Here is a 22,137-nt window from a genome sequence, read left to right as displayed (position 1 = left end):
TTTGAAGAAAGGTGACTTCAAAGACTAAAATGGGTATAAGAAGGGCACCCAAACTTACAAACTTCAGAAACACTTCTGGAACCAAGAGGAACCTCTGCCTGGAGAAGAGCTGATAGCTGAGGAAAACGTGCTGCCCTGCCTGTGACTGTGCTTTGTGGAGCTTTCCTGCAGTGCTGCTTCTGCCAGAGTAAGAGGGCAAAGACTGGACTTTGTGTGCCTTCCATCTTGAAGAAGAAATCTCCAAGGGCTTGATGTAGAGCTTGCCTCCTGTTGTTGAAGTCTCAGGGATAGCAAAGACTTCTTCCTGCCAGCACCTGGAGTCTCTGGAGAGACCCCTACTCTGCTCTGTGGTGCCCTTCCAGTTCCTGGGACCCTGAAAGGAGAGGCTGGCAGCCTAAGGACAAAAATACACGCACCGAGCGCCGTGCGGAGAAAAGATCGACGCGAATCCGATCGCGGCTGAGAAAACGACGCGACGCCGGTTCCGCAGCTGAGAAACGACGCCGCAGGAAACGCGACCGAAAAACCGACGCCCGGAGCAGGAGAAACGACGCGCAGCATCGCTGACGGAGGCTGAGAGATCGCACCCTGCGCCGCGGGACTTTCGGATCGTCGTGTGGCTGGCTTTTTCAACACGCACCGCCGTGCCGAGTTGTTTTCGACGCACACAGCCGTGCAGGGTTACTTTCGACGCACACCGCCCGTGCGGGGTTATTTTTGACGCAAACCAGGTACATTTTCACGCTAGCAGCGCTAGTGTGGTGTTACAACTACCTAAAGACTCTTTTTATTTTAAACCTTTAAAAAATCATAACTTGACTTGTGTATGTTGGATTTTTGTCGTTTTGGTCTTGTTTTGTCTAGATAAATATTTCCTATTTTTCTAAACTGGTGTTGTGTCATTTTGTAGTGTTTTCATTAAGTTACTGTGTGTGTTGGTACAAATACTTTACACCTAGCACTCTGAGGTTAAGCCTACTGCTCTGCCAAGCTACCAAGGGGGTAAGCAGGGGTTAGCTGAGGGTGATTCTCTTTTATCCTAACTAGAGTGAGGGTCCTTGCTTGAACAGGGGGTAACCAGACTGTCAACCAAAGACCCCATTTCTAACATTGGTGACCAGCGGTCGGGATTTGGACTTGTATTTGTACTTGACATACAGTGATTAAGTGTACACTACTGTTTTGATCTCAGACCACTACGTGACCACATACTACTAGTCTTGTGATTTTTGTTTTTTTCTACTTGGACTGTTTTTCTCTGCATTCAGTTTCTTTTTTTCACTGATCCCGTGATTGACTTTTCTGGAACTTCATTTGAGAACTTGCTTTTCTGTTTTTGGAACTGTGCATATTTTTTTTTAACCTCTCATCATGTCTCAGTCTGGAGATGCCCTAGCTGAAGCTGCTTTTGACTTGGAGAAATTGGAGAGCTACAAAGTGGCTCAGTTGAAGCAGTTTTGTAGTAATGTTGGCTGTCCCATTAAGAGCTCATCCAAGAAGGATGAGCTGCAAAAGGCGCTGAGGGCCTGGGTGACAGCCAAAGCAGCTGAGGGGCACACAGATGAGGAGCCAGAGGGGGAAGAGGAGTTGCAAGTCACTCACACTGATGTAGTGGGTGGGCCTGCTATGTCTCAGGGGAGAATCTCCAGGGCAGGTAGCAGTGTGTCCTCCAAGAGTCTGACACCTGGAGAGTTACAGGACAGACAGGCAGAGAGGGAGTACCAGTTGGAGCTGAAAAAGCTCAGTCTAGAGGTGGAACAGAGAAAGCTGGCCCTTGAGGAAAGGAAGATAAACATGGCTCATGAGCTCAGTTTAAAAGAGATTGATCAGAGGAGTCAGTCCAGTAGGGATGGTGGCAGCAATTCTACAGTGCAGCCTGAGAGAAGGGTACACATCCCAAAAGACCTTGTGAGGGATTATAAGAGGGAGGATGATATCTACTTGTGGTTCAAGGGTTATGAGTCAGCTCTCCACATGAACCTGGTCCCTGAAGCTCATTGGGGGGCAGCCCTGTGGAAGCATTTTGAGGCAGAGGGGAGGGACACACTGACGGCCTTAGGGGATGCTCAGAGTCTCACCTACCCTGTCATGAAGGAGGCCTTACTCACAAGGTATGGTCTCACCCCTGAGCAGTACAAGGAGAAGTTTAGATCCTACAAGAGAAAGGAATCCCAAACATGGTTGGAATGTGTTGATTCTTGTTGCAGGTCACTGGATGGTTGGGTGAAGGGCAGTAAGGTAAACACGTATGAGGGGCTTTACAATTTAATTGCTTGGGAGCACTTGTACAGTTTATGTTTTCCAGAGCTGCGCCAGCACCTCATTGACAGCAAGCTGACTGACCCCAGGAAGCTTGCACAGGAAGCGGACCGCTGGGAGAGCACCAGGGTCCAAAAGAGGTATGGGGGAGACCACGCCAAGGGTGGGCAGGGTCCCTCTCAGAAGAAAGGGGGGGGTAAGGGCAAACAGGATGAGTTCTCTAAAGGGCCCCAAACTGATTCCCAGGGTAAGGATTTCCAACCCCCCAGTGAAAAGAAGCCATGGTTCTCCAAAGGGAAGCCAGTGGCAGGTGGTTCCCCACGTAAGTGCTATGCATGTGACCAGGTGGGTCATGTGAGGGGGGACCCCAAATGCCCCAAAAGTACACCGGCACCCACTGGTGCACCGTCCCAGGGTTTGGCCAGTGTAGCGCTTGGGGAGGAGTTGGTTTCAGGTGGGTGGGAACCAGCAGAAATGACCCTTGTCTCACTAGGGGACAGTGAGATGGTCCAGAGAAACCTAGTGCCTGATAACACTAAGAAGTACAGGCAATGGGTGACCATCAATGGACAGAGGGTGGAGGCTCTGAGAGACACAGGAGCCAGTGTGACTACAGTGAGGAGTCACCTGGTGTCTGAAGAGCAGATTGATCCCCGGGTACTTCACCAAGTAGTTGCAGTAGACAACTCTGAGCGCCTCTGCAGAGTGGCGCAGGTTCCCTTTGAATGGGGGGGGGTCTCAGGTTCCTGGAAAGTAGCTGTGAGTCCAACCATGCCTGTTGATTGTTTGCTAGGCAACGACCTGGAAGATTCCCCTTGGAAGGAGGTGGAACACAGGTCTCACTTGGAGATGTTGGGTCTGCCTGGGTGGGTATGCGTATCCACCCGGTCTATGGCAGCCAATCAGGGTAGTCAAGAGCCCCTGGAGCCTGAAACAGTGGCCCAGGGGACCGGCAAGAAGAGGAAAGGCAGGGGGCGCGGGAGACCCGCCCCAAAAGTTCCCACGGTCCGGGAGGAGGCAGAGCCTGAGGGTGATGCACCGGAGCCTACAGGGGAACAGGTGGCTGAACTGGGGGAGGTCCCTGAGCTGTCGCAGTGGCAGCAGGAAGGGGGACCCACCAGGGAAGTATTCTGCACAGCGCAGAAGGAGTGCCCTACTCTTGAGGGACTGCGGCAGCAGGCTGCAGCCCAGGCGGCTGGCGGGGCGCCAGGTACTCACCTGATTTATTGGGAGGATGGCCTCCTGTATAGTGAGCCTTTGGCAGGACATCTAGGGCACGACAAGACCTATAAGAGGCTTGTCTCCCACTTTTACTGGCCCTTGATGAACAAGCAGTCAGCTGCTTATTGTAGATCTTGTCAGACTTGTCAGGCAAGTGGCAAGAGTGGGGGGAAATGCAAAGCTCCCCTCCAACCTTTACCGGTAGTCAGTACTCCCTTTGAAAGGGTAGGAATTGACATTGTGGGGCCTCTGGATCCCAAGACAGCCATGGGCAACAGGTTCATCCTGGTCTTGGTGGACCATGCCACACGGTACCCAGAAGCTATTCCTCTAAGGACGGTCACCGCCCCCGTGGTGGGACGTGCCTTGATGGGGGTTTTTACCCGCATGGGGTTCCCCAAGGAGGTAGTATCTGATAGAGGTACAAACTTCATATCCACTTATATGAAGTCTCTGTGGAAGGTGTGTGGGGTAACCTACAAGTTCACCACCCCTTACCACCCCCAAAGTAATGGTCTGGTTGAGAGATTCAACCGCACCTTGAAAGGCATGATTCAGGGCCTGTCAGAGCCCTTGAGGCGTAAGTGGGACGTCCTCTTGCCATGCCTTCTGTTCGCTTACAGGGAGGTGCCTCAAAAGGGACTTGGCTTTAGCCCCTTTGAGCTCATCTATGGCCACCCTGTGAGGGGACCGCTCAGTCTGGTGAAGGAGGCTTTGGAGAAAGCTCCTAGTAAACCACCCCAGGATGTATTTAGCTACATGCTGGCGCTAAGAAACCAGACTGCCCGCTTCAGGAGTCTCGCTCAGGAGAACCTGGAAGCAAGCCAGGAGGATATGAAACGGTGGTACGACCAGAATGCCACTCTGGTTGAGTTTCAGCCTGGACAAAAAGTGTGGGTCATGGCACCAGTGGAGCCTAGGGCTCTCCAAGATAAGTGGACTGGGCCTTTTGAGGTGGTGGAAAGAAAGAGCGAGGTCACCTATCTGGTAGACTTGCAATCCCCCAGGAACCCCTTGAGGGTCCTACATGTCAACCGCCTCAAACCACACTTTGAGCGAACTGAGCTATCCATGCTCCTAGCGACAGATGACGGGGTGGAGGAAGAAAGTGAGCCTCTTCCTGACCTCCTGTCTGCAGGAGAGAAAGATGGGTCTGTGGAGGGAGTGATCCTCTCACCCTCCCTGACTGAGGAACAGCAGAGGGACTGTCGCCAGGTGCTGGGACAGTTCACCTCGCTGTTTTCCCTGATCCCAGGAGTCACACACCTGTGCACACATGATGTGGACACTGGGGACAGTACACCTGTTAAACATAAGGTTTACAGGGTGACTGACAGGGTGAGGGCTTGCATTAAGGAGGAAGTCTCCAAAATGTTAGCCCTCAGGGTTATTGAGCACTCCAGCAGTCCTTGGGCCAGCCCAGTGGTCTTGGTCCCAAAGGCTGCTGCTCCTGGTGCCACTCCAGAACTTAGGTTCTGTGTGGACTACCGGGGTCTCAATGCGGTCAGCAAGACTGACGCACACCCCATCCCCCGAGCTGATGAGCTCATTGATCGGTTAGGAGCTGCCAAGTACCTCAGTACGTTTGATTTAACATCTGGGTACTGGCAGATTGCCTTAACTGAAGGGGCAAAGGAGAGGTCAGCATTCTCTACCCCCGATGGGCACTTCCACTTCAATGTGATGCCCTTTGGGATGAAGAATGCCCCTGCCACCTTTCAGAGGTTGGTCAACCAGGTGTTGGCAGGACTGGATGAGTTCAGTGCCGCCTACCTGGATGACATTGCTGTGTTTAGTTCCACATGGGAGGAACACCTGCAACACCTCTGGAGAGTGTTAGAGGCCCTGCAGAAGGCAGGCCTCACTATTAAGGCGAGCAAGTGCCAAATAGGGCAGGGTTCTGTTGTGTACTTAGGACACCAGGTGGGGAGTGGCCAGGTGGCACCCCTACAGCCTAAGATTGACACGATTCTGGCTTGGGAGCCTCCCAAGACCCAGACTGAAGTGAGAGCCTTTTTAGGTCTCACAGGATACTATCGGAGGTTCGTTAAGGGATATGGTACCATTGTTACCCCCTTAACTGAGTTGACTTCTAAGAAGCAACCCAAGAAAGTGATCTGGACAGAGGCTTGCCAGAACGCTTTTGATGCCCTGAAGGCTGCCATGTGCACAGCACCTGTGCTGAAGGCACCTGACTACTCCACGGAGTTTGTTGTACAGACAGACGCCTCAGAGCATGGTATTGGAGCAGTACTCTCACAGCTGAATGAAGAGGGCCTAGATCAACCCGTAGCCTTCATTAGCAGGAGGTTACTACCCAGGGAACGTAGGTGGAGTGCCATAGAACGTGAAGCGTTTGCTGTGGTCTGGGCACTGAAGAAGCTAAGACCCTACTTGTTTGGGACTCACTTCCGAGTTCAGACCGACCACAGACCCCTCAGATGGTTAATGCAGATGAGGGGTGAGAACCCAAAACTGTTGAGGTGGTCCATTTCCCTATAGGGGATGGACTTTACGGTGGAACATCGACCCGGTACAGAGCACGCCAATGCTGATGGTCTGTCCAGGTTCTTCCGCCTTAGTGATGAGAACTCCCATGAGGTTGGGTAGTTGCTCCCCACTTTTAGCTGGGGGGGACACGTGTTAGACTTTTCATCCTTGGCGTGGTCTCCCTTAACTTTTTGCCTCTGTTCCCCAGGTTGTTGATGTGTGCTGGACTCTGATTTTGCTGTTTTTGTTACTCTGGGCACTTTACCACTGCTAACCAGTGCTAAAGTGCAAGTGCTCCTGTTTAAATTGTATGTAAGTGGTTCATCCATGATTGGCATATTTGAATTACTAGTAAGTCCCTAGTAATGTGCACTAGAGGTGCCAGGGCCTGTAAATCAAATGCTACTAGTGGGCCTGCAGCACTGGTTGTGCCACCCACATAAGTAGCTCTGTAATCATGTCTCAGACCTGCCCCTGCAGTGTCTGTATGTGTATTTTTACACTGTAAATTCGACTTGGCAAGTGTACCCACTTGCCAGGCCTAAACCTTCCCTTTCCTTACATGTAAGGCACCCCTAAGGTAGGCCCTAGGTAGCCCCAAGGGCAGGGTGCAGTGTATGGATAAGGTAGGACATATAGTAATGTGGTTTATATGTCCTGACAGTGAAATACTGCCAATTTCGTTTTCACTGTTGCAAGGTCTGTCTCTCTCTCATAGGATAATATGGGGGCTACCTTTAAATATGATTAAAGTGTAGATTCCCCTAGAGAGTAGATGGACATGTGGAGTTTGGGATCCCTGAACTCACAATTTAAAAATACATCTTTTAGTAAAGTTGATTTTAAGATTGTGCGTTTGGAAATGCCACTTTTAGAAAGTGAGCATTTTCTTGCTTAAACCATTCTGTGACTCTGCCTGGTTTGTGGATTCCCTGTCTGGGTCAGTTTGACAGTTGGGTTGTTTTTCACCTCACACCAGACAGTGACACAAAGGGAGCTGGGGTGTGATCTGCATTTCCTGATTAGCCATCTCTGCTAGGAGGGAGGGGTGGAGTGGTCACTCTCATCTGAAAGGACTGTGCCTGCCTCTGACAATGCTGTCTCCAGCCCCCTGGTGTGTGTCTGAGGCCTTGCCTGGGCAAGGCAGGATTTCACAAGAAGGTGTGAGTCCCCTTTGAAGAAAGGTGACTTCAAAGACTAAAATGGGTATAAGAAGGGCACCCAAACTTACAAACTTCAGAAACACTTCTGGAACCAAGAGGAACCTCTGCCTGGAGAAGAGCTGATAGCTGAGGAAAACGTGCTGCCCTGCCTGTGACTGTGCTTTGTGGAGCTTTCCTGCAGTGCTGCTTCTGCCAGAGTAAGAGGGCAAAGACTGGACTTTGTGTGCCTTCCATCTTGAAGAAGAAATCTCCAAGGGCTTGATGTAGAGCTTGCCTCCTGTTGTTGAAGTCTCAGGGATAGCAAAGACTTCTTCCTGCCAGCACCTGGAGTCTCTGGAGAGACCCCTACTCTGCTCTGTGGTGCCCTTCCAGTTCCTGGGACCCTGAAAGGAGAGGCTGGCAGCCTAAGGACAAAAATACACGCACCGAGCGCCGTGCGGAGAAAAGATCGACGCGAATCCGATCGCGGCTGAGAAAACGACGCGACGCCGGTTCCGCAGCTGAGAAACGACGCCGCAGGAAACGCGACCGAAAAACCGACGCCCGGAGCAGGAGAAACGACGCGCAGCATCGCTGACGGAGGCTGAGAGATCGCACCCTGCGCCGCGGGACTTTCGGATCGTCGTGTGGCTGGCTTTTTCAACACGCACCGCCGTGCCGAGTTGTTTTCGACGCACACAGCCGTGCAGGGTTACTTTCGACGCACACCGCCCGTGCGGGGTTATTTTTGACGCAAACCAGGTACATTTTCACGCTAGCAGCGCTAGTGTGGTGTTACAACTACCTAAAGACTCTTTTTATTTTAAACCTTTAAAAAATCATAACTTGACTTGTGTATGTTGGATTTTTGTCGTTTTGGTCTTGTTTTGTCTAGATAAATATTTCCTATTTTTCTAAACTGGTGTTGTGTCATTTTGTAGTGTTTTCATTAAGTTACTGTGTGTGTTGGTACAAATACTTTACACCTAGCACTCTGAGGTTAAGCCTACTGCTCTGCCAAGCTACCAAGGGGGTAAGCAGGGGTTAGCTGAGGGTGATTCTCTTTTATCCTAACTAGAGTGAGGGTCCTTGCTTGAACAGGGGGTAACCAGACTGTCAACCAAAGACCCCATTTCTAACAAGGATTAACGGCAAAAAAGCACAGCATAAGATATGAAACTTTGGAAATTATCTAGATATTGTTTGAAAAAACTCCTTTGATGGAAAGAAGATGAAGAACAGTATAGGAACCTCTCCTGCTCACCTCTAATTGATATGTTCCACATCCATTCATACCACCTAACCCTAAATACCCAAACATATTGCAGTCAGTGACCATGTGGCCTAATGGATAAGGTGTCTGACTTTGGATCAGAAGATTGAGGGTTTGAGTCCATTCATGGTTGAGTCTTTTTCTCACAGCACCCAACTTATCTTTACATACAAACTGGAAACACACTCTTAAAATACTCCTTTCACTCTCACTCATTAAGAAATACCAATGCAAACTGCACAATCAGTCACGTTATGCCTTCAGCATTGCTACTTTTCTGTCTTTCTGCCATACCAAAGTACCTCTTCATAAATGCCACGGATATGCAATACGTATACAACAATATGACATGGCACAATCATTCTGAACAGAACTGTGGGTAGATTCAGTGCAGGGAGTGTGTGCGTGCAGAAAGCAGAAGCTATGCATGGGTAGAACCTCTATGATTTTCTCCAGGAATAATGCAAATTGTCCCTCAGAAAAAGTATTGTACTAGAGAAGAATCATAAAGGATTGACACAATTGCTGCCTTTGCTGTTGCCCCAGTTGTGTAATCTGTCAAGGACTGGTCTCTTGCAGATTGACGCACCTAATTGCAATTGTGTGGTAAAGATCACCCTTACAACCATTTTTGCTATAAACTTGAGATCTTTCTGAGATACTATCTCACAGACTTCTTATGAATGAGGAACTCTGAAATTGTCACATTCCAATTTGTACGTCCTTAAAACTCTGCTGGTTATTCAAATGGGCAGATTGTTTTTTAAATTCCTTTCTGTCTCGAGTTGTAGTTATATTGATACAGAGGCATAATTGTTGAATGATATATATTGGTTTGATTGAAATATGTTCGTAGAGGTGGTGATAGGCTTTCTGTGTCTGTCTGAGAGCAAGGACCGGTTAACGTCTTTTTCCAAGAGCAGTTTGTTGTGAAAGGTATCAGGCAAAGGAGTATGTATTGTGATGTGGTTCTCTGACTGCTTCTATCCACTTGCCAAAAGTTCCAAGGCCCTATGATAGCACAAAAACGGTAAGATTGAAGTGGTGGGTGCCGGAGGTTTAAAATGGTCAGTTTAATTAAAGACAGAAAAGTGAAACGAATGACTGCAGAAATACTGTATGTGGCCATGAACTGACATGAAATGATGATTTTGGAACTCTGTCTTGCAGATTACCCTCAATGCCGCAATGGATAGGGCACTACTCTCACAGACCAGGGTGTGATAGTTTAAGTCTATCTGAGGTGCACACCCTGAACTAATACATTTTTGCTGAAACCTAATCATATTGTTTACTCTTCCTCGTAGCAGCTTGCCAGGGTGATAGTATATTGCAACAGAACCATTCCACTTCTTCACTGAAAAGGGTCATGCTGGTTACCCAAATGTGCAGCGTGTCATTTTATACAGCTTTCTTTATTGAAATTAAACTTGGACTCACTTGAAATATTCTCTTTCAAAATGAATGTTTTGAGCTGCTGTGAATTTTATTTCTAGAGGTGGTGACAGGCTTTCAGGTACGTGCTTAGGTCAAGGCCCTGTTCATGTCACTTGTATAAGCTAATTCAGGGAGCAAATTAGCAAGTCAAGAAATGGGAAGTCTGAACTACTGTCAAAGCAGTTTCATTCTCTTTTCAAATAATCCAAAAATACCATTGCAGCATAAAACAGAGTATTCAATAAAAGAAGAAAGGAGGATTAACGGCAAAAAAGCACATCATAAAATATGAAACTTTGGAAATTATCTAGATATTGTTTGAAAAAACTCCTTTGATGGAAAGAAGATGAAGAACAGTATGGGATCCTGTCGTGCGCACCTGTAATTGATATGTTCCACATCCAATCATACACCTAACCCTAAACACCCAAACATATTGCAGTCAGTGACCATGTGGCCTAATGGATAAGGCATCTGACTTCGGATCAGAAGATTGAGGGTTCGAGTCCCTTCGTGGTTGAGTCTTTTTCTCACAGCACCCAACTTATCTTTACATACAAACTGGAGGCACACTCTTACAATACTCCTTTCACTCTCACTCATTAAGAAAGCCCAATACAAACTGCACAATCAGTCACGTTATACCTTCAGCATTGCTACTTTTCTGTCTTTCTGCCATACCAAAGTACCTCTTCATAAATGCCACGGATATGCAATACGTATGCAACAATATGACACGGCACAATCATTCTTAACAGAACTGTGGGTAGATGCAGTGCAGGGAGTGTGTGCGTGCAGAAAGCAGAAACTATGGATGCGTAGAAACTCTATGATTTTCTCCAGGAATAATGCAAATTGTCCCTCAGAAAAAATATAGTACTGGAGAAAAATCAGAAAGGATTGACACAATTGCTGCCTTTGCTGTTGCCCCAATTGTGTAATCTGTCTAGGACTGGTCTCTTGCAGATTGAGGCACCTAGTTGCAATTGTGTGGTAAAAATCACCCTTACAACCATTTTTGCTATAAACTTGAGATCTTTCTGAGATACTATCTCACAGACTTCTTATGAATGAGGAACTCTGAAATTGTCACATTCCAATTTGTACGTCCTTAAAACTCTGCTGGTTATTCAAATGGGCAGATCGTTTTTTAAATTCCTTTCTGTCTCGAGTTGTAGTTATATTGATACAGAGGCATAATTGTTGAATGATATATATTGGTTTGATTGAAATATGTTCGTAGAGGTGGTGATAGGCTTTCTGTGTCTGTCTGAGAGCAAGGACCGGTTAACGTCTTTTTCCAAGAGCAGTTTGTTGTGAAAGGTATCAGGGAAAGGAGTATGTATTGTGATGTGGTTCTCTGACTGCTTCTGTCCACTTGCCAAAAGTTCCAAGGCCCTATGATAGCACAAAAACAGTAAGATTGAAGTGGTGGGTGCCGGAGGTTTAAAATGGTCAGTTTAATTAAAGGCAGAAAAGTGAAACGAATGACTGCAGAAATACTGTATGTGGCCATGAACTGAGATGAAAGGATGATTTTGGAACTCTGTCTTGCAGATTACCCTCAATGCCGCAATGGATAGGGCACTACTCTCACAGACCAGGGTGTGTAAGTTTGTCTATCTGAGGTGCACACCCTGAACTAATACATTTTTGCTGAAACCTAATCATATTGTTTACTCTTCCTCGTAGCAGCTTGCCAGGGTGATAGTATATTGCAACAGAACCATTCCACTTCTTCACTGAAAAGAGTCATGCTGGTTACCCAAATGTGCAGCGTGTCATTTTATACAGCTTTCTTTATTGAAATTAAACTTGGACTCACTTGAAATATTCTCTTTCAAAATGAATGTTTTGAGCTGCTGTGAATTTTATTTCTAGAGGTGGTGACAGGCTTTCAGGTACGTGCTTAGGTCAAGGCCCTGTTCATGTCCCTTGTATAAGCTAATTCAGAGAGCAAATTAGCAAGTCAAGAAATGGGAAGTGTGAACTACTGTCAAAGCAGTTTCATTCTCTTTTCAAATAATCCAAAAATACCAATGCAGCATAAAACAGAGTATTCAATAAAAGAAGAAGGAGGATTTATGGCAAAAAGGCACATCATAAGATATGAAACTTTGGAAATTATCTAGATATTGTTTGAAAAAACTCCTTTGATGGAAAGAAGATGAAGAACGGTATGGGATCCTGTCCTGCGCACCTGTAATTGATATGTTCCACATCCATTCATACCACCTAACCCTAAGCACCCAAACATATTGCAGTCAGTGACCATGTGGCCTAATGGATATGGCGTCTGACTTTGAATCGGAAGGTTGAGGGTTCGAGTCCCTTCATGGTTGAGTCTTTTTCTCATAGCACCCAACTTATCTTTACATACAAACTGGAAACACACTCTTACAATACTCCTTTCACTCTCACTCATTAAGAAAGCCCAATGCAAACTGCACAATCAGTCACGTTATGTCTTCAGCATTGCTACTTTTCTGTCTTTCTGCCATACCAAAGTACCTCTTCATAAATGCTTTGGATATGCTATACGTATACAACAATATGACATGGCACAATCATTCTGAACAGAACTGTGGGTAGATTCAGTGCAGGGAGTGTGTGCGTGCAGAAAGCAGAAACTAGGCATTGCTAGAAGCTCTATCATTTTCTCCAGGAATAATGCAAATTGTCCCTCAGAAAAAGTATAGCACTAGAGAAGAATCATAAAGGATTGACACAATTGCTGCCTTTGCTGTTCCCCCAGTTGTGTAATCTGTCAAGGACTGGTCTCTTGAAGATTGAGGCACCTAGTTGCAATTGTGTGGTAACAATCACCCTTACAACCATTTTTGCTATAAACTTGAGATCTTTCTGAGATACTATCTCACAGACTTCTTATGAATGAGGAACTCTGAAATTGTCACATTCCAATTTGTACGTCCTTAAAACTCTGCTGGTTATTCAAATGGGCACATTATTTTTTAAATTCCTTTCTGTCTCGAGTTGTAGTTATATTGATACAGAGGCATAATTGTTGAATGATATATATTGGTTTGATTGAAATATGTTCGTAGAGGTGGTGATAGGCTTTCTGTGTCTGTCTGAGAGCAAGGACCGGTTAACGTCTTTTTCCAAGAGCAGTTTGTTGTGAAAGGTATCAGGCAAAGGAGTATGTATTGTGATATGGTTCTCTGACTGCTTCTGTCCACTTGCCAAAAGTTCCAAGGCCCTATGATAGCACAAAAACGGTAAGATTGAAGTGGTGGGTGCCGGAGGTTTAAAATGGTCAGTTTAATTAAAGACAGAAAAGTAAAACGAATGACTGCAGAAATACTGTATGTGGCCATGAACTGAGATGAAAGGATGATTTTGGAACTCTGTCTTGCAGATTACCCTCAATACCGCAATGGATAGGGCACTACTCTCTCAGACCAGGGTGTGTAAGTTTAAGTCTATCTGAGGTGCACACCCTGAACTAATACATTTTTTCTGAAACCTAATCATATTGTTTACTCTTCCTCGTAGCAGCTTGCCAGGGTGATAGTATGTTGCAACAGAACCATTCCACTTCTTCACTGAAAAGAGTCATGCTGGTTACCCAAATGTGCAGCGTGTCATTTTATACAGCTTTCTTTATTGAAATTAAACTTGGACTCACTTGAAATATTCTCTTTCAAAATGAATGTTTTGAGCTGCTGTGAATTTTCTTTCTAGAGGTGGTGACAGGCTTTCAGGTACGTGCATAGGTCAAGGCCCTGTTCATGTCACTTGTATAAGCTAATTCACGGAGCAAATTAGCAAGTCAAGAAATGGGAAGTCTGAACTAATGTCAAAGCAGTTTCATTCTCTTTTCAAATAATCCAAAAATACCATTGCAGCATAAAACAGAGTATTCAATAAAAGAAGAAAGGAGGATTAACGGCAAAAAAGCACAGCATAACATATGAAACTTTGGAAATTATCTAGATATTGTTTGAAAAAACTCCTTTGATGGAAAGAAGATGAAGAACAGTATAGGAACCTGTCCTGCTCACCTCTAATTGATATGTTCCACATCCATTCATACCACCTAACCCTAAATACCCAAACATATTGCAGTCAGTGACCATGTGGTCTAATGGATAAGGTGTCTGACTTTGGATCAGAAGATTGAGGGTTTGAGTCCTTTCATGGTTGAGTCTTTTTCTCACAGCACCCAACTTATCTTTACATACAAACTGGAAACACACTCTTAAAATACTCCTTTCACTCTCACTCATTAAGAAATACCAATGCAAACTGCACAATCAGTCACGTTATGCCTTCAGCATTGCTACTTTTCTGTCTTTCTGCCATACCAAAGTACCTCTTCATAAATGCCACGGATATGCAATACGTATACAACAATATGACATGGCACAATCATTCTGAACAGAACTGTGGGTAGATTCAGTGCAGGGAGTGTGTGCGTGCAGAAAGCAGAAGCTATGCATGGGTAGAACCTCTATGATTTTCTCCAGGAATAATGCAAATTGTCCCTCAGAAAAAGTATTGTACTAGAGAAGAATCATAAAGGATTGACACAATTGCTGCCTTTGCTGTTGCCCCAGTTGTGTAATCTGTCAAGGACTGGTCTCTTGCAGATTGAGGCACCTAATTGCAATTGTGTGGTAAAGATCACCCTTACAACCATTTTTGCTATAAACTTGAGATCTTTCTGAGATACTATCTCACAGACTTCTTATGAATGAGGAACTCTGAAATTGTCACATTCCAATTTGTACGTCCTTAAAACTCTGCTGGTTATTCAAATGGGCAGATTGTTTTTTAAATTCCTTTCTGTCTCGAGTTGTAGTTATATTGATACAGAGGCATAATTGTTGAATGATATATATTGGTTTGATTGAAATATGTTCGTAGAGGTGGTGATAGGCTTTCTGTGTCTGTCTGAGAGCAAGGACCGGTTAACGTCTTTTTCCAAGAGCAGTTTGTTGTGAAAGGTATCAGGCAAAGGAGTATGTATTGTGATGTGGTTCTCTGACTGCTTCTATCCACTTGCCAAAAGTTCCAAGGCCCTATGATAGCACAAAAACGGTAAGATTGAAGTGGTGGGTGCCGGAGGTTTAAAATGGTCAGTTTAATTAAAGACAGAAAAGTGAAACGAATGACTGCAGAAATACTGTATGTGGCCATGAACTGACATGAAATGATGATTTTGGAACTCTGTCTTGCAGATTACCCTCAGTGCTGCAATGGATAGGGCACTACTCTCACAGACCAGGGTGTGATAGTTTAAGTCTATCTGAGGTGCACACCCTGAACTAATACATTTTTGCTGAAACCTAATCATATTGTTTACTCTTCCTCGTAGCAGCTTGCCAGGGTGATAGTATATTGCAACAGAACCATTCCACTTCTTCACTGAAAAGGGTCATGCTGGTTACCCAAATGTGCAGCGTGTCATTTTATACAGCTTTCTTTATTGAAATTAAACTTGGACTCACTTGAAATATTCTCTTTCAAAATGAATGTTTTGAGCTGCTGTGAATTTTATTTCTAGAGGTGGTGACAGGCTTTCAGGTACGTGCTTAGGTCAAGGCCCTGTTCATGTCACTTGTATAAGCTAATTCAGGGAGCAAATTAGCAAGTCAAGAAATGGGAAGTCTGAACTACTGTCAAAGCAGTTTCATTCTCTTTTCAAATAATCCAAAAATACCATTGCAGCATAAAACAGAGTATTCAATAAAAGAAGAAAGGAGGATTAACGGCAAAAAAGCACATCATAAGATATGAAACTTTGGAAATTATCTAGATATTGTTTGAAAAAACTCCTTTGATGGAAAGAAGATGAAGAACGGTATGGGATCCTGTCGTGCGCACCTGTAATTGATATGTTCCACATCCATTCATACCACCTAACCCTAAACACCCAAACATATTGCAGTCAGTGACCATGTGGCCTAATGGATAATGCGTCTCACTTCGGGTCAGAAGATTGAGGGTTCAAGTCCCTTCATGGTTGAGTCTTTTTCTCACAGCACCCAACTTATCTTTACATACAAACTGGAAATACACTCTTAAAATACTCCTTTCACTCTCACTCATTAAGAAAGCCCAATGCAAACTGCACAATCAGTCACTGTTGGACTTTTGCTTATGCAGGGTCATCCCCAGACTTTTTTGCCTCCTGCCTCCTATTTTTTTCTGACATGTTGCTGTTGGCTTTTCAACTCTGAGCACTTTACCACTGCTAACCAGTGCTAAAGTGCATATGCTCTCCTGTTTAAATTGTATGTAAGTGGTTTATCCATGATTGGCATATTTGATTTACTAGTAAGTCCCTAGTAAGGTGCACTAGAGGTGCCAGGGCCTGTAAATCAAATGCTACTAGTGGGCCTGCAGCACTGGTTGTGCCACCCTCATAAGTAGCTCTGTAATCATGTCTCAGACCTGCCACTGCAGTGTCTGTATGTGTATTTTTACACTGTAAATTCGACTTGGCAAGTGTACCCACTTGCCAGGCCTAAACCTTCCCTTTCCTTACATGTAAGGCACCCCTAAGGTAGGCCCTAGGTAGCCCCAAGGGCAGGGTGCAGTGTATGGATAAGGTAGGACATATAGTAATGTGGTTTATATGTCCTGACAGTGAAATACTGCCAATTTCGTTTTCACTGTTGCAAGGTCTGTCTCTCTCTCATAGGATAATATGGGGGCTACCTTTAAATATGATTAAAGTGTAGATTCCCCTAGAGAGTAGATGGACATGTGGAGTTTGGGATCCCTGAACTCACAATTTAAAAATACATCTTTTAGTAAAGTTGATTTTAAGATTGTGCGTGTGGAAATGCCACTTTTAGAAAGTGAGCAGTTTCTTGCTTAAACCATTCTGTGACTCTGCCTTGTTTGTGGATTCCCTGCCTGGGTCAGTTTGACAGTTGGGTTGTTTTTCACCTCACACCAGACAGTGACACAAAGGGAGCTGGGGTGTAATCTGCATTTCCTGATTAGCCATCTCTGCTAGGAGGGAGGGGTGGAGTGGTCACTCTCATCTGAAAGGACTGTGCCTGCCTCTGACAATGCTGTCTCCAGCCCCCTGGTGTGTGTCTGAGGCCTTGCCTGGGCAAGGCAGGATTTCACAAGAAGGTGTGAGTCCCCTTTGAAGAAAGGTGACTTCAAAGACTAAAATGGGTATAAGAAGGGCACCCAAACTTACAAACTTTAGAAACACTTCTGGAACCAAGAGGAACCTCTGCCTGGAGAAGAGCTGATAGCTGAGGAAAACGTGCTGCCCTGCCTGTGACTGTGCTTTGTGGAGCTTTCCTGCAGTGCTGCTTCTGCCAGAGTAAGAGGGCAAAGACTGGACTTTGTGTGCCTTCCATCTTGAAGAAGAAATCTCCAAGGGCTTGATGTAGAGCTTGCCTCCTGTTGTTGAAGTCTCAGGGATAGCAAAGACTTCTTCCTGCCAGCACCTGGAGTCTCTGGAGAGACCCCTACTCTGCTCTGTGGTGCCCTTCCAGTTCCTGGGACCCTGAAAGGAGAGGCTGGCAGCCTAAGGACAAAAATACACGCACCGAGCGCCGTGCGGAGAAAAGATCGACGCGAATCCGATCGCGGCTGAGAAAACGACGCGACGCCGGTTCCGCAGCTGAGAAACGACGCCGCAGGAAACGCGACCGAAAAACCGACGCCCGGAGCAGGAGAAACGACGCGCAGCATCGCTGACGGAGGCTGAGAGATCGCACCCTGCGCCGCAGGACTTTCGGATCGTCGTGTGGCTGGCTTTTTCAACACGCACCGCCGTGCCGAGTTGTTTTCGACGCACACAGCCGTGCAGGGTTATTTTCGACGCACACCGCCCGTGCGGGGTTATTTTTGACGCAAACCAGGTACATTTACACGCTAGCAGCGCTAGTGTGTTGTTACAACTACCTAAAGACTCTTTTTATTTTAAACCTTTAAAAAATCATAACTTGACTTGTGTATGTTGGATTTTTGTCGTTTTGGTCTTGTTTTGTCTAGATAAATATTTCCTATTTTTCTAAACTGGTGTTGTGTCATTTTGTAGTGTTTTCATTAAGTTACTGTGTGTGTTGGTACAAATACTTTACGCCCAGCACTCTGAGGTTAAGCCTACTGCTCTGCCAAGCTACCAAGGGGGTAAGCAGGGGTTAGCTGAGGGTGATTCTCTTTTATCCTAACTAGAGTGAGGGTCCTTGCTTGAACAGGGGGTAACCTGACTGTCAACCAGAGACCCCATTTCTAACATTGGTGACCAGCGGTCGGGATTGGACTTGTATTTGTACTTGACATACAGTAATTAAGTGTACACTACTGTTTTGATCTCAGACCACTACGTGACCACATACTACTTGTTTGGTGATCTTTTGATTTTTCTCTTAAGGACTCTTTTTATTCTACTTCCATGATTTTGCTGATCCCTTGACTGACTCTTTTTACTTCATTGGGAAATTATTTTTTTTCTGCCTTTTGGAACTTTGCACTTGTGACCATCATGTCTCAATCTGGAGATGCAACAGCTGGAGCTGTGTTTGAAATGGAGAAACTGAAGGAGTACTCAGTTGCTCAATTGAAACAGTTCCTTAAAGATCTTGACTGTCCCACTGAGAGCTCCACCAGGGAGGGGGAGCTGCAACAGGCACAGAGGGCTTGGGTGACAATCAAGAAGGCTGGAGGGCACACAGAGGAGGAGAATATGGGTGGGGAAGTGCAGAGGATACACAGTGGTGTAGTGGAGGAACCTGTTACGCCTGGGGGGAGGGTCCCCAGGAGGGATGGCAGGGTGTCACCCAAGGGTCTGACTCCTGAAGAGTTACAGGACAGACAGGCAGAGAGGGAGTACCAATGGGAGCTGAAAAAGCTCGATTGGGAGTTGGAAGAAAGGAGGAGGAACTTAGAGATTAAAAAAATGATTTATGCTTACGAGCTTAAATTGAAAGAGCTGGAAGTCATGAGGGCTGAGTCCAGCTGGAATGGTGGCAGCAACAATTGTATATCCAGTGATGCTGCAGAAGTGCACATGCCCAGAGAGGTGGTGCCCTACTTGAAGGAGGGAGTTAACACACGCCAGGAGGTTCAGGGGTATGAGGTAGCTCCAGTGATGCACAGGGTCCCTGAGGTGGATTGGGGAACTGGCATGGGGAGTCATATTCCTACTGGTGGGAGGGACACTCTACTGACTCTAGGTGAGAGTGACAGGGAGAGGGGTTCCCCCCAGGTAGAAGTCCTGGTTATGGAGTGTGAAGACATCCCAGAAGAGTGTGGGTTGAGTGTCAGGGACAGTCAGGTACTGTCTCACCAGTCTCAGGAGGGTGATGTGGGGTGCTTTGTCAAAGCAGAGTCACTGGATGGTTGGGTGAAGGGTACTTTGGTTAATTCATGCGAGGGGCTGAGTGATGTAATTGCTGGAGAGCATATGTCTAGTCCTTATTTTCCAGAGCTATGCCAACACCAGGTGGAGTGTGAGTTCTCTGACCCCAGGGAGCTTACAATGGAGGCAGACTTCTGGGTGAGTACCAGAGAGTCTGAAGAGGCATTTGGGGGTGCTCCTGAGAGGAGTGGTATGGGTAGTTCCCAACCAGGTGAGGTAGGGAAGGATTGTAGTGTCCCAGGTAGGTCCCAGTGTAGTGGGATGGGTGAGGGACCCCATGTCCAGTCTCAGAGGAGAGGGAATGGGGATGGGTTGAGGCCCAAGGTGCCCGAGATCCGGTCCCAGGTCCTGGAGGGTTCCCTGCGGGAACACCAGGAGGGGAGCCTAGCCTGTACCATAGGGCCATCTGTTGAGGGAGACCCCACAGTGTCAGGAGAACTTGGGGGGGCGGCTGTAGCCAGCGTCCCACCAGTTCTGGTGTCTGGCAGTACCACTCCTAGTGAGGGGGTGCAGAAGTCCAGACAGAGGGTTGAGAGGGGGTTGCGGACCCCAGTGGAGAACCTGGAGGGTCAGGGGTCGGCTCTGAGAGCAGAGCCCCCCATGAATGACCTTGGTGAGACCATTTCTGGGTTGGGGGGAATCCAGACTCTGTCAGATGGGCAGAGGTCAGGGGACCTGCGCCAGCCAGACTCTTGTGTGGCCCTTCAGGACAGTGTGTCCCTTGAGGGGGGTAAGTGTGCCCCCCTGGAAGTCCTGGTGTGCCAGGCAATGGTTCAACCGCAGGGTGGTGACTCTGGGTTGAATGATCAGGTTCAGGGGGTAAACTCTGACCTGATGGGGGGTAAGTGTGCTCCCAAGGAAGTCCTGGTGTGCCAGGCAGTGGTTCAACCGCAGGGTGGTGACCCTAGGTTGGATGACCAGGTTCAGAGGGTAAACTCTGACCTGGTAGGGGGTAGGTATGCCCCCCAGGAAGTCCTGGTTTGCCAGGCAGTGATCCAGTCTGTGGGTACAGACCCTGGATTGGGAGGCCAGGTTAAGGGTGTCCCCCCTGACCTGGAGGAAGGGGCTACTGCTAACAGTGCCCCTACCATGTTGTCTTCTGGGGGGGCCACTCCTAGTTGGGTGGTTCAGGACCCCAGAAGAGAGGGCAGGGGGAGGGAAGCCTCACCCCTGGCCCTGGTCCAACCTGAAGGTACAGACCCCAGGTTGGAGGATCAGTTGCAGGTTAACATCCCTGCACTGGTGGAAGAATTGTGCAGGACTGCTTCTACAAGCACCCTGACAGTTTTTGACTCTGGGGGTGCCGCTTCTGCAGGGAGGTTACAGAGCCCCAGAGGGGAGGACCAGGGTCAGGTTGTCATCCCTGACCTGGTGGAAGAGAGAGTGGTCAAAGGGTGCCAGGCACCTGGGGCTACCACCCCCCACTCTCCACAGTCACAGTGGTTAGAGAGGCCTGAGGTCGGGCTCTCATCCCTGACAGTTGTCTGGGGCCACTGTGGCTTGCTGTCCTGGTGGACAGAGTTGCCCCTGGGGGGGGGAGGACGAGAGTCACACCCCGGGGGTGGAGTGGGCAACACCACTGTGTTGGCCCTGGTGGTACTATCTGCCCATTGCAATACGTCTGTGAGCAAAGTAAAGTTAGGTGTTGCACAGATGGTGTCTGTAGATGTGGAGAAGGGTTCCCCATGGGTTAGCTTAGTGGGCCCTGAGAGTATGGACAGAGGGATCCAACTGGAGTCAGGAAGGCGTAGAACTGGAACATGCCCCTGCTGTTGTGGGCCTGGGTCCCTGTTCTATCGCCCCAATCAGGGAAGTACATCAAGGTATTGATTGTTCTCCCCTGGCTTTAGGCTGGTAGGGGGTCGTGTTGGACTTTTGCTTATGCAGGGTCATCCCCAGACTTTTTTGCCTCCTGCCTCCTATTTTTTTCTGACATGTTGCTGTTGGCTTTTCAACTCTGAGCACTTTACCACTGCTAACCAGTGCTAAAGTGCATATGCTCTCCTGTTTAAATTGTATGTAAGTGGTTTATCCATGATTGGCATATTTGATTTACTAGTAAGTCCCTAGTAAGGTGCACTAGAGGTGCCAGGGCCTGTAAATCAAATGCTACTAGTGGGCCTGCAGCACTGGTTGTGCCACCCTCATAAGTAGCTCTGTAATCATGTCTCAGACCTGCCACTGCAGTGTCTGTATGTGTATTTTTACACTGTAAATTCGACTTGGCAAGTGTACCCACTTGCCAGGCCTAAACCTTCCCTTTCCTTACATGTAAGGCACCCCTAAGGTAGGCCCTAGGTAGCCCCAAGGGCAGGGTGCAGTGTATGGATAAGGTAGGACATATAGTAATGTGGTTTATATGTCCTGACAGTGAAATACTGCCAATTTCGTTTTCACTGTTGCAAGGTCTGTCTCTCTCTCATAGGATAATATGGGGGCTACCTTTAAATATGATTAAAGTGTAGATTCCCCTAGAGAGTAGATGGACATGTGGAGTTTGGGATCCCTGAACTCACAATTTAAAAATACATCTTTTAGTAAAGTTGATTTTAAGATTGTGCGTGTGGAAATGCCACTTTTAGAAAGTGAGCAGTTTCTTGCTTAAACCATTCTGTGACTCTGCCTTGTTTGTGGATTCCCTGTCTGGGTCAGTTTGACAGTTGGGTTGTTTTTCACCTCACACCAGACAGTGACACAAAGGGAGCTGGGGTGTAATCTGCATTTCCTGATTAGCCATCTCTGCTAGGAGGGAGGGGTGGAGTGGTCACTCTCATCTGAAAGGACTGTGCCTGCCTCTGACAATGCTGTCTCCAGCCCCCTGGTGTGTGTCTGAGGCCTTGCCTGGGCAAGGCAGGATTTCACAAGAAGGTGTGAGTCCCCTTTGAAGAAAGGTGACTTCAAAGACTAAAATGGGTATAAGAAGGGCACCCAAACTTACAAACTTTAGAAACACTTCT

General features: G+C 46.9%; 2 non-coding genes across 2 annotated transcripts; both read left to right on the top strand.

Moving 5' to 3' along the window:
• Positions 1 to 10,269: 10,269 nt before the first annotated feature.
• On the top strand, positions 10,270 to 10,342 carry TRNAR-UCG (transfer RNA arginine (anticodon UCG)). The gene has a single exon. It is a non-coding gene; the product is annotated as a tRNA-Arg (tRNA).
• Positions 10,343 to 12,091: 1,749 nt separating this feature from the next.
• Positions 12,092 to 12,164, top strand: TRNAQ-UUG (transfer RNA glutamine (anticodon UUG)). Its single transcript has one exon. It is a non-coding gene; the product is annotated as a tRNA-Gln (tRNA).
• The last annotated feature ends 9,973 nt before the right edge of the window (positions 12,165 to 22,137 follow it).

The sequence above is a fragment of the Pleurodeles waltl genome, chromosome 4_1 (assembly GCF_031143425.1).
Source record: "Pleurodeles waltl isolate 20211129_DDA chromosome 4_1, aPleWal1.hap1.20221129, whole genome shotgun sequence".
In the NCBI taxonomy this organism is placed as follows: Eukaryota; Metazoa; Chordata; class Amphibia; order Caudata; family Salamandridae; genus Pleurodeles; species Pleurodeles waltl.
The sequence above is the reverse complement of the archived record's forward strand: the minus strand, read 5'-3'. Positions and strand labels throughout refer to the sequence as shown.